The sequence below is a fragment of the Triticum dicoccoides genome, chromosome 4B (genome assembly GCF_002162155.2).
Source record: "Triticum dicoccoides isolate Atlit2015 ecotype Zavitan chromosome 4B, WEW_v2.0, whole genome shotgun sequence".
Lineage (NCBI taxonomy): Eukaryota > Viridiplantae > Streptophyta > Magnoliopsida > Poales > Poaceae > Triticum > Triticum dicoccoides.
In genome coordinates this window covers 580,266,777-580,278,207 of record NC_041387.1, presented here as the reverse complement: position 1 = coordinate 580,278,207, position 11,431 = coordinate 580,266,777, and the positions used below count along the sequence as shown (strand labels likewise).

Here is an 11,431-nt window from a genome sequence, read left to right as displayed (position 1 = left end):
TGCATTTTTTGTGTATATGTGTATATATGTGTTTGTATGTGTATATATGTGTATTTTTTATGTGTATATGAGTATATATGTGTATATATGCATTGTTTTCATATATATAATGTATATATGTATGTGGTAGCTACATGATGAATGGATGTGGCTATCTATGTATGAATATAATGTTCATAGCATTTTTTTGTTTATATATGTTTTTTAATATATGTATTAATTTTTTATTTAGGTTGTTAGTATTAGGTTTTAGGTTAGTGCATTTTAGTTTAGTGTAGAGAAAAAAGTAAAATAAGAAGAGGAAAAAAGAAGAAAAAGAAGAGGCTCCTCTATTCCTTTCTTCTTCTCCTATTTTTTTCTTCTTTTTTTTTCTTCGATCTTCTCCTCTGTCGTCGTTGATATACCCCCCTCGGCCCTCTCGCTTGACCAAAACTCTCGAGAACACCCAAACCCTAGAGAAAAAATGATGTTGGTCTCCTACCCCCTCCCGCTGCGCCCCTACCCGACAAACTCTCTTGAGGCCACCCAAATTTACCAGGTTAAAAGAGCGTTGTCGTCGAGGCCACCCCAAACCCTTGAAGAGTTGTGTCGAGGCCACCCCAAACCCTTGAAGCGTTGTCTAGGCCACCCCAAACCCTAGAGAAGCAGCGTCGAGGCCACTAATTAACATGATTCCTTATTGTGATTAGCTAGCTAGTTCTACGTTTGCCACTAATATATATCCATCTGTACCATGCATGTTTGAATAATAATTGACATGTTGTAAATATTTGCAGAAACTATGGAGCACTACCGAGACGAAGCAACAGAGGCGATGTTGGGGGAGATAATTGCAGAAGGAACTAATGTCGTTGCGTCATTTTTCATCGACGTCGTTGGTCAGGAAGGACTGGGTGAAGAAGAGGGCTATGTTCATGATGGCTCCGGCCCATTAATGCCGGTACAAGAAGAGGGCTATGTTCGTGATGGCTCCGGTGATGACCCAATGAAGGTATAAGAAGGAGACGGTGCTGACTGCTCCGGTGACCGAACCGAGTCCGGCCAGGTATATATATATTAGTTAAGCCCATGCTGACTAGTTAATTGATGCATTCATTGTTTTGGTATATGTACACATATTAATTAACTCTCGTCTTTCTTCCTTTTTCTAGCCCTCCGAATCAAGCACAACTTCGGTAAGGAGACGAGGCCCGAAGAAAAAGTTGAGCTTGGATGAAAAGTTTGAGATCACAACAATCGCGCGCAACGGCGAACCGATTGAACCCATCCGGACAAAGAACACATTTGTTGCTCAGTGCGGGGTTCTTGTTATTGACAAGATCCCGATCAGCATCCACCAATGGTATAAGCCTAAGGAGGAAGACCCTCAGGTGTCTTATGTCAATGATATGCAGAAAGATGATCTTTGGACTGAGCTGAAGGCAAATTTCACCCTACCGCCAGAGGAGGATCCGAAGAAGCCAGTTAAAGAGCAATTAATCAAGTCTTGTGCTCTTAAGAAGATGGTAGGCCTATTTAGGAGGTGGAGGAAAGAGCTGAAAAAGTTTGTCGCCAAAGAACAGACACCAGAATTTATCGGCAAATATGAGAAGATCAGAGATCACTGGCCCGCATTTGTGGCCTACACGACATCGGAAAAGAGTAAGAAGATGTCGGCGACAAACAAGCAAAATGCTGCGAAGAAGAAGTTTCACCATCGCACGGGGTCAGGTGGCTACCTGCAAGCCCGGCCTAAGTGGTCCAAGGCTGAGAATGATTTGCTTGATAAAGGGATCGAACCAGAGACAATGAGATGGCCAGACCATTGCCGGATTTGGTTCTTCGGGGATGGCAGAACCTTGGACCCTGTAATAGGGGAGTGCCGTTGGACGGACGAGCAACTGAAAACACCAGTCACAAGGCTTCGGCAGTATATCCGTGCAGCGCAGCAAGGGACGTTCGTTCCAGACAGGAAGAAGGACGAGCTCACAATGGCCCTCGGGAATCCTGAGCACCCTGGACGGACACGAGGCACGCCAGGCTCCATTCCGTGGAAGGTTGGTTTCCCGGACGCAGGGAGTTACAAAACCCACGAGAGGAGGAAGAAACTGGAGCAGAGTCAACTGCAGGCGCTGCACGAAAGGGTAATGGGGCTAGAGGAACGAGAAGCAGATCGCGACAAACGACCTGCCGAAGCTTCCCCCGAAGCTACCCCGCCATCTCAGCGGAGAAGCAGCGTGGCTTCCACGGAGCTGCTTCAACCGGAGCATGTCTTGACGGCTCCTGCCAGCTATCCCGTGGATGCTATCACGGGGACTCAAAATTGCCCCCTAATGACGCGATGGATGAATTTGATGGTCAAGGCAGCTGTTGGCTCTGTTTATCCTACTGAAGAAGGTGCAACTTTTCACTTCCGGCCGATTCCAGAAGGATATGCCAGGGTGATGATGGACGAAATAACGGAGGGATTTAAGGACCTTCAGCTTGACTACCCTACCGGTGAAGGGGAGACTAGGCTGGGTGCTGCTCTGAAGACTCCATGCCTATGGCGGAAGGAGCTCATCAACCTTCCGAACTGGACGCCTCCGCCTCCTCCTCCTCCTCCAGCGAGTCAGGGCACTCCGCCTCCTCCACCGCCTCCTCCTCCCGCGAGTGTCGATCAGGGCACTGGGCCTCCTTCTCCGGCACGTGGCGGCATTTCGCCTCCTTCTCCGCCTGCGCCGGCGCGCCCGAGCACCCAGCAGCCTCCTCCTTCTCCGGCGCGTGGTGGCACTCCGCCTCCTTCTCTGCCTGTGCCGGCGTGCCCGAGCAACCAGCAGCCTCCTCCTTCTCCGACGCGTGATAGCACTCCGCCTCCTTCTCCGCCTGCGCCGGCACGCCTGAGCAGCCAGCACCTTCCTCCTTCTCCGACTCACCAGCAAGGGCGGAAGAGATCCGCCGCCGCCCCGGCTGCTCCAGCGCGTCGTAGTCCTTCTCCTCCGCCTCGTAAGCAAGCACGAAAGAAGACAAGCGCCATAGTCGCTCCGTCTGCTCTGGCGTCTAGCAGTACAGCAGCCAGCAGAGGCGGGAGGCAATACAGATACGGTCCACCTCTCAAGCCTCTAGAGAAGTTACCGTACGAGAGGACCGAGGAGGAAAACGAGACGATTGTGCGGGCCCACGTGAAGGACTTCTTTGAAGGGGTGAAAGCAAAGAGACATCCACCTCCGGAGGAGAAGGTAGATCTGGTGAAAGCAAAGCGCACTATCGATGCCCTGAGGAAACCACCAAAGTCTCCGCCGAGAACCAACTATCAACACATTACTGAACAGACATATCTCGAAGCCCAGCGGTCGGGAAGTACTGTCAGTGATAAAAGGTTAAAAGAACGAGCAGCTGGGAAAAAAATGCCCAGCTCGGCGAACAAGCACAGCAATCGTGCCCCCCCTCCTGCTCAATGTGTCTAATGCTCCGGGGACGGTGGCCGGTTATGGCAATCTTGCAGATTACCTGCCTGACGATCAACTTCCTGATTTCTTGGAGGTGGACGAACACAAATACGAGTACGGGAAGCCTCTCATCAAAGATGAAAAATCTCTGACAACTATGATGCGAAGATTCCATAATTGGTACATGAAAACCTGCAGAGAGTCTGGGGGGACGAATGCTTTGTATCTGAATATTAAAGAGGAGCACGACCTCGTTGCAAATGATCTGTTGACTGTTTCATTTGATGAGTTCTTCATGTTCTTCAATCAAAAGGCCCTCGATAACTAATGGTCTTTTGCTACTGTCTGTAAGTACTATTTCTGTCATTAAGTCTCTATATATAGCTCGGCTCTTTCATTACATGTATTTATAATTAATTATCCTCACTATATTATGCAGATTGAAGATCGTCGAGTGCAAAAAACAAGAAATGTATGATATTGGGTTCGTTAACACAAATATCATAGATGAATTTCTGGTTAAAAAGCACCCCGCAGAGGCCGAGGAGAACTTGCTACAATCGTTGATCAAAAATCAAAACAAAGATTTAATACTCTTTCCTTACAACTCCAAGTGAGTATTACCGCTGTGTGCATATTCGGTTTCCCTTATTACTCGAGCGAGGTTATAGTAATGTAATTGATGAGTTATGCATGTGTGCGCAGGTTCCAGTATGTTTTTCTAGAGATTAAGCTTGAGCGGGGAGTAGTAAATGTCTTAGACTTAAGACGAAAAGATCCCCAAACCTATGCGGACATGACTAAAATACTCAACAAGTAAGTTCAATCGATCATTTATCGCACCATATGGGCAACTTTTTGTTCATTTCCTGATATCTCAAGTAATAATATTTATTTTCTTTGTCTTGCAGGGTTTGAAAACAGTTCACCGCAGAAGTTCCGGGACTGCTGAAGGAGCTGCGATATACATACCCGAAAGTAAGTACTACTAGCTAGCTAGTTGCGCGCATCTCCCGTTGATTATATAGCTGAACTTTCATCAATGCCATTTATAATGCTTTATTATCAGTTTGGTTGACCTCTATTTTTCGTAAAGTGCTTGTGGCAGGAACAAGGGAATGATTTCTGTGGATACTACGTGTGTGAGCTCATCTACAACGCGACTTTGAAACATAAGCGGGGCTACTCTAAAAGACAATATGAAGTGCGTAAGCAATAATATTCACAATTTCAATTTATTACACCATCATTTCTGTTGAGTTTCATTCATATATGTATTAACCCCCTTCTTCAAATTAGACGTGACAGATGCGGGATGAACTCCTAGAACAAGATTGCATGAAAGCAATTCAAGAGAAATTGACGGGATTCTTTCTTGACCACGTCATCAATAAAGCCGGAGAATATCATGTGGAAATTGATTTCAATTGCTAGGGGATTGTAAAAGATTTTACATATTGTATATGTATGTAGCCAGCAGCATCGGATAGATAATACGAAAACTTGTTGTTCGACCAATCTCTCAGAGAAGGAGAGGTCGATCGATCACTTCTCTCGGTATGCATGACGAACTTCTGTACTTAATGGTTCTCTTTATTTTCTTACTAGCTAGCGTGTCGAGGGCCTCTCTATGTACAGTACGTAGCGTCGACCAAGCACGGACATAAGAGAGGACACTTCTCTCTATTAATTAGCTAGCTAACACAATATATTAAACACCTAAATTAACCCCCTAAAACCCCCAACCCCCCTCCCCTTTCAAAAAAAGCAAAAACCACGGCCACTGAAATACTGACGCGTGGATGCCTTCTGGTCCCGGTTGGTGCCACCAACCGGGACCAAAGGCCCTCCTGCCTGTGCTCGGCGCACCGGCCACGTGGAGGCACATCTGTCCCGGTTCGTGTTAGAACCGGGACTAAAGGAGGGAGGCATTAGTCACGACCCTTTAGTCCCGGTTCAAGAACCGGGACTAAAGGCCCTCACGAACCGGGACCGATGCCCCCTTTTCTACTAGTGTGCCATGAAAAATCACGGTTTACTCACACTTACCTTTAATCACCAAGGTCTGCAGCATGACTCAACATCTGAATAGTGTATATAACAGCACAAAGAATGGGTTCCTACTTCCTACATCTCTACAAAAATCACCCATAAACTGGAAAAAAAATGAGCAGACCCACATACAGATATCTAACTAGTTATGTAGAAAAATAGAAGAAAAAAACTGTACATACTCATTGACGTTTAAGAATCACATACCACACTAGGAACTCTCAGACTTGAATTATTCAACAATCTAAGACACAAGCAATAATGGTGTGCTTAATTAGTGTTCATGACTTGATGTGCATGTTTGAAAACAGTTAGTCTGTACCTCCAGTGTAGAAGCTCATGTAGGGTATGGCCTTTCCGACGTCCCCTCCGTGCACCTTTTTACCTTTGCCAGCATCTCCAACAGCCGCGCTATACTAGCGCCGCGCCGCAAATCAGACCGTTTTAGCGCGCGCGCAACGCGGCGGGTCGCTTCAGCGGGCGCGCAAAAACGGCGCGCGCGCTATAACGAGTTGGGCGCGCGCTCGGAAGCACCATCCCGCGCGGTGTATTTCGGGCGTCTACTACAGCGCGCGGCACACTCGACCGCTCGCGCCGCACTCTCTTCTCTCCTCCTCCTACGCCTCGCGCGCGCCGGTGCCGGCGCCCTGCCACCCATGGACGCGCACACCGGCACCCTGCTCACCCCGCTGTACAGCCGCGACCCCCCCGCCGCCACCGCCGCAGCCGCCGGAAACCCTAGTGCGGGGAGCATTGGCGTCGCCACCGTCGGAGCTCCGCCGAGCGTCGGCCTCGCGCGCAGCCTCTTCTTGCCGCCACGGATGACCACGGCGACGGGTGGCGTCGCGCCGGCGCCGTCCCGTGCCGCCGCCGCACCGTCGAAGCTCCCCAATGCGGCGCGGCCGAAGAAGGGCAAAACTTCGGCGAAGAAAAACAAGGCGGCGGACGGCTCCGGGAGGCATGGGTGCACCTCCGGCCGCCATGGGAGGCATGGGTGGCTTGGGCGCCATGGGAGGCATGTGTGCACCTCCGGCCGCCATGGGAGGCATGAGTTTTGCTACTCTTATGGGAGGCATGGGTGCACCTCCGGCCATGATTGGAATGTCTTTCGATGTGCCTCCTCACACACATTCCCATGAAGATGCCGTTGAAGATCTTGCCAACACCGTCGAAGCTTCACATGATGCGATGCGTGATGAGGATAGGGAGGAAGATTCATCTTCGGAGGCGGAAGAATCGTCTTCGGAAGATGAGGACGAAGACGAGGAAGATGTTTGATGTGTCTTTCATTTATGTCTTGAACTTTAGTTTGCATTTTCAACTTGGTTGAATGAACTTGTGGGCATGAACTTGGTTGGAAGATGTTTTTGACAAATTTCACATGTTCATTGCATTTTGATAATTGTTTCAAACTCATTTTGTGGCTAAGTCGCGCGCCCGGCGAGTCGCGCGCTGTGTATTTTTGCGCGCTGCTGGAGCGGCGCGCGCGCTGCATTATAGCGCGGCTGCTGGAGCCAGCGCTCGCGACCGCGCTAAACCAGCCGAAGCGCGCGCGGCAAACATGTTTTTTGCGTGCGCTGCTGTTGGAGATGCTCTGAACTGAGCTCCATTGTGTACAATCCAACCCTTGTCTTCAGGAAGATGACACCAACACCTTCTGCAAAACCAACCGCAGACACGTCCGACTTGTCCTCGAGGACAGGAAGAGGGAGCACCCGCCCGAGCTCGATGACCCTGCGTCGCGCCCATCCCGCGGCTCCTTTGGGACCAGCCTCCGTTGACCATAGGTAGAGTCTAGGCTTCACCACAGACGCAAACAACAGCATGCCGTCCTCCACCCCCATGAGGTCAAGCCACGGCTGCTGCATCTGGTCCTCGACCTCAAGCGGCGCCGCGATCACAGATACTCCCTCTGTTCCGAAATGTATGTCGCTAGGGAATATGTTCCGACCAGGTGAAAATGGGCAAATGGACCTTTATGCCCCCAGTTCAAACTTTGAATCTGTCCGTCATCTTCCTCAGCGTCTTCCACCTCCGCCTCCGCCCCGGCACTCCACCTCCGCCTCCGCAGCTCTGCCACCCGCCCTCCACCTCCGCCCCGGCACTCCACCTCCGCCTCCGCGGCTCCGCCACCTGCCCTCCACCCCCGCGCTCCTCTCCCACGCCAGGGGCTCCTCCCGACCCCCGCGCGCCCAGGTGGTGCTCTGCTGCCGCCCGCTAGTGGAGACGAGGTGCTGATCTACTGCCGGCCGCTGGTGGAGGCGAGCTGGTGCTCTGCTGCCGCCCGCTAGTGGAGGCGAGCTGCTGCCTACGCGCGCCCAGGGGCTGTTCCTCCCCATGCACAGGTGCTGCTGCCGCTGAAGTCCTCGCCGCTGGGCAGGAGCTGCTTTAGCTGGAGTTCTCAATTTTGCTCTCCTAGGTTCATCTCCTCGCCCATTACTCCCTCTGCATCCGAGTAAACAATTTGATGATCATAAACTTGATGCAATCATCTGTCTTAAATAATTTGAATAATTGCATGTAGTACAATCTTGGAGTAATACTGAAATTTAACACTGAAACTGAACAATGATATTGAACACTGAAAGATGGACACTGAGTAGAACATGTACTGTCAATACAAGTTTGGACTTGTACTGTCAATACAAAAAATGAGCATGTACTGTCAATTTAGCACAGGTTTGGACTTCTTAGTTTCATCAGTACTCCAAATCAGTAGGAGTATGAATTAATGGGCAAAAATAATTGCTACTCTCATTTCAGGTAAAATTGAGTAGGAATAGGAGTATGAATATCAGGAGCATGAATACCAAGAAGGGTAGTGGTAAAACATAGAGCATGGCCTCCGAAAATTTTACCTCAGCCTTACTTTGAACTCACTATCATTTCTGTACTCCATTATTCCCATAAGAGGGTCTCTTTCACCTGTAACTTGACATGATCAATTAAACTGTGCACATGGCTATTTTTATTTGAATCTTCAGAATGTCCAAACTTCTAAACACTATGGTATGACTGAACAATCTAAACTGTTTGACATAATTTGATGTAAATAAAATACTCCGGTCATTATTAGTATGCAAATTTGTAGTTAGTGCTTCGAAAAAAACACTATGGGAAATGACTTGAATGGAGAAATGTTGAGATACCAACCTGCTAGCTGAAAGTGCGGCATGCCGGCATGAGAGTGACTGATGCCCTCACACATCTTTTTTCAATAGCCCTTCTTTAAAACAATCTGATGGAAAAAAATTCAAGGTCACAAGTCATATTACTGTAGGGCTCATATTACTGTAGAAGAGGGAAGAGAGAGAACAGAGCAAGAATATGGAGGTCACAAGAGGAGTATACTACAGTAGCTCTCCTCTTGTTGCAAGTCCTACACTAAACTACTAAAACTACTGCTTGCAAGTCCTAACATAATAGCAGCAATCATCATCAGTACTCCAAGTATCCAAGATCGAATAATTAACAGAAAAACAAGATAACCTAACAGAGCAAGATGGAGTAATCCAAGAAAATTAATTGAAAATTGCTGAGTAGTGTTGTGTGCAAGTGCAAGTACTCCAAATTTGTTTGAGTAGCAAATCTTGGAGTACCGGAGGACTCCAAGTTAAATGTACTCAAAGCAAAATTAACTTGGTGATGCATGCTAAACTTGAGAACCATCATCAGTTGGTACACACATCATTCAGATTACACATGATAATTAATTAGGTGCGATAACTAAATAACCCCAGCAGCTACGTTAGTTAGGTGTAGTAAAAACTCCTACTGCTACTGCATCTTTACCAACCAAATTCAGTGACAGAGCTACTCCATTTTACTCAAAATTCAGTATGCAAAATTAACAGTAATCCATACAGCTGCTTCATACTCCAAATTCAGTATACAAATTCAGTATTCATGTACTACTCCAAGTCCTACACTAAACTACTCAAAGATCATTTTCATTTCCATCTGATCATTTAACGTTAAACAAGCAGTGCAAGCAAGAGAATAGTGCAAACAAAGTATGCAATAATGTTGTACTGCTCCAATTGATCATTTTCATTTCCAAAATGTACTAGTGTGCATCTTGAAAGTTCAACCTCTTACCTTGAAAGTTCTTTTTAGTTGCCTGGAGGACATGGATCTCCCAGACCTCAACTACACCCCACCTGCAGAAGATGAAGATGAAATGGACGAAGATGTAAGAGATGAGATGGACGAAGATGTAGGAGATGCAATTGTTCAAGGTAAATGACTCAAATGATCATGAGTAGAGAGTAAACGACTCAAATGACTTGTGTAAATGCATTGTTGTACTCCATTTGATCATATATAATATATTTTCTTTGTGCAGGTGTTGAGCAAGCAGTTCAGAAAAGGGATATCCTAGATGACAAGAAAAGATATGCTGCTTATGTTGCAATGCATACATTGTGCATGAGTAGAGGGGGAAAGTTTAAGAGAGATGACAAGAAAAATATTGCTGATTTCTTTGGAGTGGGTGTCTGGAATATACAAAGGATTTGGAAGAAAGCGATGGAGCAAATTGCTGAAGGTCTAGACGTAGATGTTTCAGGTCAGAGGAAAGGAAATTGTGGAAGAAAGCCGAAAGACATCAATCTAGAGCAAATCCCTACCATCCCACTAAACAGGAGGTCTACTATCAGGTCACTTGCCTGGCAACTCGGGTGCAGCCCTACGACACTCCACCGGAAGTTCATGCTCAAGTTGATAAAGAGGCATACAAATTGTTTGAAGCCAGCTCTAAATGAAAAGAACAAGAAGGATAGAATGAAATTTTGCTAGTCAATGCTCGATGAGACAACAACACAAACTGAAAGGCCAAAATTCAAGACCATGCACAACATTATTCATATCGATGAGAAATGGTTCTATATGACCAAGAGAAAAAGGAACTATTATCTGTTGTATGGGGAGGAAGAGCCTACAAGAACTCTGCAAAACGGCAGTTGTATTGGAAAGGTTATGTTCTTGACAGCGATTGCTAGGCCGAGGTGGGATAATGAAGGAAATGTGACCTTCTCTGGAAAACTTGGAATTTGGCCGTTTGTGAAAGAAGTTCCGGCTCAAAGGAGAAGCGACAACAGGCCCAGAGGAACATTGGAGACAAAGTCAATAAAAGTCAACAGGCAAGTAATGAGAGAGTTCATGATAGAGAACCTGCTGCCAGCAATACACGCATCTTGGCCTGAGAATGATGCTGGGCAAACCATCTATATACAGCAAGACAACGCTAAGCCTCATATCTTGCCTAATGACCCAGAATTTTTAGCAGCCGTGGAAAGAACTGGACTCGATATCAGACTAATCCAACAACCTGCCAATAGCCCTGATCTGAATGGCCTTGACCTTGGGTTCTTCAGCTCGTTGCAATCTCTAACAGATTGTTTAAGCCCTAGAACGCTTCAGGATCTTATCAAGGGTGTGCTAGATGAATTTGAAAACTATGATGTTTACAAGCTGAACAGAGTTTTCCTATCTCTACAAGCTTGCATGATTGAAATCTTGAACCATGCAGGGCGCAATGGGTATAAAATACCCCATGCAAACAAGGAAAGGCTAGAGAACTTTGGGATGCTACCTCCAAGACTTACATGCCCTCAAGAGGTATATGCAAATGCCCTGCACAATCTTGGGATAATGGAGAGAGTTGCTTGTTGAGTTGCTTGTCGAGATGCTAGTTCAGATGCTTGAGGAGATGCTTGTTGAGTTGCTTGTCGAGATGCTTGTTGAGATGCTCGTCGAGATGCTTGTTGAGATGCTTGAGGAGTTGCTTGTCGAGATGCTTGTCGAGTTGCTTGTTGAGATGCTTGAGGAGATGCTTGAGGAGTTGCTTGTCGAGATACTTGTTGAGATGCTTGAGGAGATGCTTGTCGAGATGCTTGAGGAGTTGCTCGTCGAGATGCTTGTTGAGATGCTTGAGGAGTTGCTTGTCGAGATGCTAGTTTAGATGCTTGAGG

The 11,431-nt window shown here is 47.2% G+C and overlaps 1 long non-coding RNA gene and 1 pseudogene across 2 annotated transcripts in view; both read right to left on the bottom strand.

The window, feature by feature from the left end:
* The window catches only part of LOC119292835, a 40,388-nt pseudogene that overhangs the window by 18,461 nt on the left and 10,496 nt on the right, over positions 1 to 11,431 (bottom strand).
* Positions 7,604 to 11,431, bottom strand: part of LOC119291550 — a 7,083-nt gene continuing 3,255 nt past the window's right edge. The window contains exons 2-3 of one of the 2 annotated variants that reach the window (XR_005142502.1): positions 8,613 to 8,697; positions 7,604 to 7,904 (exon numbers count right to left, since the gene is read on the bottom strand). This is a non-coding gene — a long non-coding RNA (uncharacterized LOC119291550). Of the gene's footprint in view, positions 7,905 to 8,058; positions 8,385 to 8,612; positions 8,698 to 11,431 lie in introns of those variants that run through there. The other variant, XR_005142501.1, reaches the window with a different exon arrangement.